We start from the raw sequence: 8188 nt of genomic DNA on the forward strand, positions 1-8188 counted from the left end.
TTTGCAATAACTCACAACACACACACTCATACACTGCGGCCAAATATAGTTTATCCAATTCCCCTAAAGCGCATGTGTTTGGACTGTGGGGGAAACCGGAGCACCTGGAGGAAATCCATGGGAACACGAGGAGAACATGCAAACTCCACACAGAAATGCCAACTGACCCTGCTGGGACTCAAAGCAGCTACCTTCTTGCTGTGATGCGAACGTGCTACCCACTGCGCCGACATGTCGCCTATATGCATACAACGGTTTAATAAAACTTTTATTTTGTTTAAATGTCCCAAGATATATTGTCAATATTCACTGAGAATTATATAGTATATAGTGATCATATAGTACTATATTTTATTCATATATAGGTTAGATCATTAGTATTATATCAGATCATTGTATTATATTGAAAAAAAATTGACAATGCAATCAAAGTTTTGTTTATATAACAATATATATTGCAAATATAAATAACATTTCAGCAGATGATTTAAATAGCTCTATTTGCAAAGGTTTCATCAATTTAGATGGACTGGGACGATCAAGATTTTTTCTATATAATAATTTATAATAATTTATAATAATTTATGCATCTGCATAAATTATAATAAATTACAAGCAAAAATAAATAAATAATCAGTGCTTTATGGTTTTCCAGGGAAGGTAACAGTATGTAAAGTACAATAATTGGACAATAAAATGTAAAATAACATGGTCGTCATCATATAAATTATAGAAAAATGTCATAAAATTGAATAATATGTTTATCTTTTAATCTTTAATAAACAATCTAATCCTGCGATGTGACTACTGCAGATACACATTGCAAAGTCGATGCTCAAATATATTCTTCAGCCCTAATTAGTATAGTATTATAGTATATAAGCTGCTTTGACACAATCTACATGGGAAAAGCGCTATACAAATAAACATGAATTGAACACAGTATAGTAGAGTAGAAAACAGTTTAGCATAGTGTAAAATATAATAATATATCATAGTATAGAATATCATAGTATACTATAGTATAGTATAGTATAGTACAGCAGATAGTAGACTCACAGTGAAATCTTTCAAAACCCTTCATTAATATTTATTTTAATAAAATTAACCCTCAAACGTCAAAACAGTGGCATGTCCTAAATAATGAAAATGTGTATCGTTGTTTTATTTTTATCCGCAAGACCCCAGGTGTCGCATGACCTCAGTTGCCGTTAAACAGCTTGCAGTGAAAAATTTCCACATCATCCTTGAACCATAAAAAACAGGGTTCCTTGACAGAAGCCTTAAGTGCTCTATGATGGAATTCACATGTGCTTTTGCTTATCATTTGTTCTTTAAAGAGCTCCGTTATGATTTCCGTAAGTGTAAAACAATATCAAAGCTGAGAATAAATGGAGTTATTGTCTCCCAAAAGAAAGAGGTAGCTCTGAACTGCCTGAAACGAGATGCCAGTAATTACGGCTCATGCACAAACCTAACTCAGTTTGTAACAAACTTGCATAATGCCAGCCGTATCTACTTTGACCTTCAAACACTGCAGTTGTGTATGAAAGCTGGAAAAGTTCAGGTATAATGATGCGGTTTCTGTGCTGCTAATGCAAATCCACCGTGCATGCACATCCAGAATTATGTTTAATACTCAAAGTTATACAGTAAAACCAACGCAAATGTTTTTGTTTGTCAGTAATGGGATTTCATCCGGAAGCAAATGTTTTTTTGAAGATTGCAGAAAGCAAATAAATAAATAAATAAATGTATTAAATAAATGGTGCATTTCCATCAAGTCTTTAGAGTGTCCAACTGTAGTATTGGTTACCTAGCAACCAACAGTAAACAAGGCACAAAAGTTAGAGCCACATGATTGGTCATCTGGGTGTATGAATCCCTAAATGATCGCTAAATTTGCATGAATTTTTTTTCCCAACTTTATGTTTATTTTAGGTTCCAGTGGTACTCGTAAGGAATTGGATGCAAGAACAGTAAAGCTGTTAAAAATTAAATGCAGAATCAATTTCTTTTCAATCAAAAGTATTTTTCACCACAGCTCGATTATTTATTCAACTGTACATGTGTTTTTTTTTAAGGGGGAAAAAATAAGATGCAAAAGTCTTTAACACCAGCGCATATATATTGTGATATATATAATAATATCGTGCCTGGCACGAAAGCTTGACAGGTGTAGTAACAGTAACTAAGGAGGGAGGGATTAGCGAAGGGTCAGTAGGGCTGCACGATATTAGAAAAATATGACCTTGTGATATTTTATTTTGCTGCGATATATATTGCGATATGTATATAATTTCACAAGATGACTTAAATAGCTCCATTTCATGAATTTAGATTGATTGGGATGATCAAGTCTTTTTCTATGCAGTGCATCTTTATAAAATATAATAAATTACATGCATATATAAATATGACAGAGCAAAAATAAAAGTAAAGTAATCAGCGCTTTATGGTTTTCTAGGCAGTCTAACAGCATTCAAGTACAGAAATCGAATACTTAAACGTAAAATAACATGGTCATCTGTGTATGAAATAATAATATTTTTAAATAATATCCTTTAATCTTTAATACTACACGCAATGCAATATCGATGCTTTAACGATATACTGTTCAACACACCCAAAAGTGTAAATACTGAATGAGCATTTCCAGACTGTTGAGTCTAGGCCCTTATTTTTATTTCATTTACACGTTCAGCTATTAAAAAAACAGCGATTCACCAAAGAGACAACAATATATATATACCAAAAAAAGCCATATCAAACCAACAGACAACATAAACTGCATGAATAGAAACACAATAGCTCTGAGCATTATAATAAAACAATGTCTTGTGTAATATTTATATTTAGAGCTTGACCTTAATGACCGATGGATGGATGGATGGATGGATGGATGGACAGATGGACGGACGGACAGATGGACGGACGGACGGACGGACGGACGGACGGACGGACAGACGGACAGACGGACAGACGGACAGACAGACAGACAGACAGACAGACAGACAGACAGATAGATAGATAGATAGATAGATAGATAGACAGATAGATAGATAGAAGGATGGATGGATAGAAGGATGGATGGATGGATGGATGGACCTTTTAAAGAATTTATAAAATTACATTTCGAATTGTTATTAAGTTGATAGATAGACAGATAGATGGATAGACAGATAGATGGATAGATGGATAGATAGATGGATAGATGGATGGATGGATGGATGGATGGATGGATGGATGGATGGATGGATGGATGGATGGATGGATGGATAGATGGATAGATAGATAGATAGAAAGATAGATAGACCTTTTAAAGAATTAATAAAATTACATTTCGTATTGTTATTAAGTTGATAGATGGATGGATGGATGGATGGATGGATGGATGGATGGATGGATGGATGGATGGATGGATGGATGGATGGATGGATAGATGGATAGATGGATAGATGGATAGATAGATAGATAGATAGATAGATAGATAGATAGATAGATAGATAGATAGATAGATAGATAGATAGATAGATTGATTGATTGATTGATTGATTGATTGATTGATTGATTGATTGATTGATTGATTGATAGATTGATTGATAGATAGATAGATAGATTTTTAAATAATATCCTTATCTTTTAATCTTTAATACTACACGCATTGCAATATCGATGCTTTAACGATATATAGTTCAGCCCCACTCGGCAACAGTATTTCCCAGCATTGTGCAGCCCTATTATTAAATACCTTCTTCAGATCTGGTCTGACCGTAAAGTACAGTCAGACACACTCGCATAACAATGAGTATGAAGTCACAGCATCACTTCTAGGCCAAATGCACATCTGGAGGGTGTGTGAGGGGGTGGTTGGCTTTTTTTTTTTAATGTCCCGTGTTTTGGGATGATAAACAGGGTGTTACTGAAACCATATGGTGACGCGTGGCCCAAGGGTGTGCTTGCTTCAAAATCACCGACCCCCACTTCTGTCTGACAGCACCACAAACCCCCAATAAATGAATCGGCCTATAGATCTGCAGAGCTGCATGTGCTTTCGGGGGCAATTAAGAGTCCCGCATGCAAAATTGCTTACATCACACCTAGACGAAATTAGACTGGATGAGCATTTCACAGAACCAAACGTGCAACACAATCGCTGCTAAAAATACCCATCAACATGATGACGACACTGTTATGGGAATAAAAACCCTACATGCTTGAAAGATTGCAGGAGATATGCATTATTATAAATGTTTATGTATAAAAGCACACATGCACTGTAAAAAATACACAAATCGCTTAATATTTGTACAAATTTAAGTGGATTGTACTTAAAACAATTAAGTTACCCCCTTAAAAATTAAGAATTGTGTTGTTTCAACTCATTTTAAATAAGTAGTTTGAACAAGTGTGTGCGAAGGATACTCTGCTGGCCCTTTCCAGATTGTGGTGTAATATCCCGAAAGAAACATGTGCTTGACTTAACTGGTTTTTAGGGATTTTGTTGATACATGTGACCCAATTCAGTCCACAGCGAGATGAACTACTGACCGCTGCTTTTATCTAACATGTCACACAAATCCAGCATCTATCATTAAAACAACACTGCACGTAAATATCAATAAACACTGCATTCTGTAAAATAAAAACCTTTTTCAAACAAAAGATGCCAAACTTACTCTCTAATCCAGTGTAGTTTAGCTACTAAAAAGACAAGCTTCGTAGACAGGAATGCTAATGCTATTTATTATCATTCCGAAACGATGCAAGAGATTAAAGAAACACCAATTATTCAAAACACAAATGCATTTAACGAAACTGGTATTTTCCAAACAATACCATTTATTTTATGGTACTATTTGTTTCTGGATTTCCCATTCGTCCAGTCTGAACAGTCATGAGCTGCAACACGCCCAAAAGTGTAAATACTGAATGAGCATTTCCAGACTGTTGAGTCTAGGCCCTTATTTTTATTTCATTTACGCGTTCAGCTATTAAAAAAAACAGCGATTCGCCAAAGAGACAACAATATATATACCAAAAAAAGCCATATCACACCAACAGACAACATAACCTGCATGAATAGAAACACAATAGCTCTGAGCATTATGATGAAAACAATGTCTTGTGTAATATTTATATTTAGAGCTTGACCTATGGGTATTGTTTGAATGCCTTATATATAGATGGATGGATGGATCTATATAGATAGATAAATAGACAGATTATATAATAGATGGATAAATGGCTAGATAGATCTTTTAATTAACTAATTAAATTACATTTCGTATTGTTATTACGTTTATATAATAGATTAATAGATAGATAGATAGATAGATAGATAGATAGATAGATAGATAGATAGATAGATAGATAGATAGATAGATAGATAGATAGATAGATAGATAGATAGATAGATAGATAGATAGATCGTATTATTATTACATTTATGGATAGATGGAGGGATGGATATACCTTTTAATGAATTAATTAAACTACATTCTGTATTAATATTAAGTTTATAAGATAGATAGATAGATAGATAGATAGATAGATAGATAGATAGATAGATAGATAGATAGATAGATAGATAGATAGATAGATAGATAGATCTTTTAATGAATTAATTAAATTACATTTAATATTAATATTACTTTTATATATGGATGGATGGATGGATGGATGGATGGATGGATGGATCTTTTAAGGAATTATATCAGATAGATAGATAGATAGATAGATAGATAGATAGATAGATAGATAGATAGATAGATAGATAGATAGATAGATAGATAGATAGATAGATAGATAGATAGATAGATAGATAGATCTTTTAATGAATTAATTAAATTACATTTTGTTTTAATATTACGTTTACATATGGATGGATGGATAGATCTTTTATTGAATTATATTACATTTTGTATTATTATTAAGTTTATATGATAGATAGATAGATAGATAGATAGATAGATAGATAGATAGATAGATAGATAGATAGATAATTGAAAATAATTGAAATAGACGACATTTTGTATTATTTTGTATTATTTTAACATCTATACTGCATATAAAACAATAAAAATCGTTATATTTACAATACCACTTGCTTTAATGTAAGGCTTATGCAGCTCCACTGGTTTTAACACAGCATTATAGGCTAAAATATGAATATTACACAAACATTGCTGGGTCTATTATGAACATGCATATATGTTGATGCTGTTATAGACCGAATATAAGGCGACCATCATCATACCTTCAGCTGGAGGCACATGTAACCCCACAGACGCCGTTATTTGATCTTAAAACCACACAAACGATTGGGAAAATTAGCAAATCCCGCTGATGAAGCCACAACATCCACATCCGAGTGCTGTCTTTCATGAATAAGCGGTTCTCCGTCGGTTGTCCGCAGACACAGAAGACCACGCAAAATCCCGGTGAACGTGACAGCGGCAAAAACTCACTCACCTCTGTCCAAAATGTGCTTTCTCCGTCTCTCCGTCGCGAATTCACCGTCTCATTTATTCTCCGGTATTCTTCTTGCGTCCGTGGGTCTGTCTGTCTGTGCGTTTCAATGCTGCTGTAGAGAGACACACAAACCTGCTGCGTGAAACCCCGCCCACACGCGTCCCCGCTGCTAGAACAGATACAGCTTCGGCCGGAAGTTGACGATAATTATTTATAGTATTTATTAAACTTCCCATTTTATTAGCGTCTATTTCTACCACAACCCTAGATTTGACCCTCATAATAATGTAAAAATATGAATTATTGTTGTACGGTGTGACAAAAATGACGGTATATTGATGTTAGTATCCGCATCTGTATCCCATCTAGACTTTACCTCCCCAGTGGTCATTAGTTCCCCACGCAGCGGCGCGCTCACGAGACGCGTCACCTGCGCCACTGGAGGAGGCACATGCAATATTAAACACACACACACACTCACACACAGACATAAAATGCAATATTAAACACACCACATGCGTTCTGGAGGATGCACATGAGGAGATCTAAAACAAAAAAAAATGTATTTAATAAATAAATAAAAGAGGAGATCCGGGTCACAAAGGAGCAGGTCTATAAATAGATCTGTATCTAGATAGACCTACGCATTGATAGAGCGAACTATGGGCCAGTTTTTACATGTAAGTCTAGGATGTGATTTAATTCTGGCTACTATATATGCTATATAGTCACGTTTAATACATGGAGGACCAAACCTGCAAAATAAACAAATAAATGAATAAAAATAAATGTATAAATAAACAAATAAATAAATAGAAAGGAGAAGATCCGGGTTGCAGAGATCAGGGTTGCGGCCTATAAATAGATCTAGATAGATACATAGATGGATCACTAGACGAATTATGAGTCAGGTTTTCCATTAAACATATACAAGTGTAGGGTGTGTTTTAGTTCTGGTTCATACAAATACCATATAGGCTATATGTTCTATAGCCTGTTCATCTGAAATCTCCATCTGATATAGGCTAATGGCTTGGTTCATAATGATGTCATGGAAAACCTGATTATAACGATCTCAGCGCCCCCTGTTGGTGATTAACAGATATCAGTTTTCATATATATATATATATATATATATATATATAAACTGGCCACTTTATTAGGTACACCATATAAGTACTGGGTTAGACCCCTTGTGCCTTCAGAACTGCCTTAATCCTTCATGGCGTAGATTCAACAAGATACTGGAAATATTCCTCAGAGATTTTGCTCCATATTGACATGATAGCATCACACAGTTGCTCCAGATTTGTTGGCTGCACATCCATGATGTGAATCTCCCGTTCCACCACATCCCAAAGGTGCTCTATTGGATTGTGAACTGGTGACTGTGGAGGCCATTTGAGTGCAGTGAACTCATTGTCATGTTCACAAAACCGGTCTGAGATGATTCACGCTTTATGACATGGCGTGGTATTCTGCTGGAGGTAACCATCAGAAGATGGGTACACTGTGGTCATAAAGGGATGGACATGGTCAGCGACAATACTCAGGTAGGCTGTGGTGGTGACACAATGCTCAATTAGTACTAATGGGCCCAAAGTGTGCCAAGAAAATATTCCCCACACCATTACACCACCACCACCAGCCTGAACCGTTGAAACAAGACAAGATGGATCCATGCTTTCATGTTGTTGATGCCAAATTCTGACCC

At 35.1% G+C, this 8188-nt stretch overlaps 1 protein-coding gene across 5 annotated transcripts in view; it reads right to left on the bottom strand.

Moving 5' to 3' along the window:
* Window positions 1–6582, bottom strand: part of pak1 (p21 protein (Cdc42/Rac)-activated kinase 1) — a 93179-nt gene extending 86597 nt beyond the window's left edge. For 2 of the 5 annotated variants that reach the window (XM_073928932.1, XM_073928930.1), the window contains exon 1: window positions 6475–6582. The gene's annotated coding sequence lies outside the window, so the exon portion shown is untranslated. 5 annotated transcript variants of the gene reach the window in all.
* Between the last annotated feature and the right edge of the window lie 1606 nt (window positions 6583–8188).

Source organism: Danio rerio, chromosome 18 (assembly GCF_049306965.1).
Source record: "Danio rerio strain Tuebingen ecotype United States chromosome 18, GRCz12tu, whole genome shotgun sequence".
Classification (NCBI taxonomy): Eukaryota; Metazoa; Chordata; class Actinopteri; order Cypriniformes; family Danionidae; genus Danio; species Danio rerio.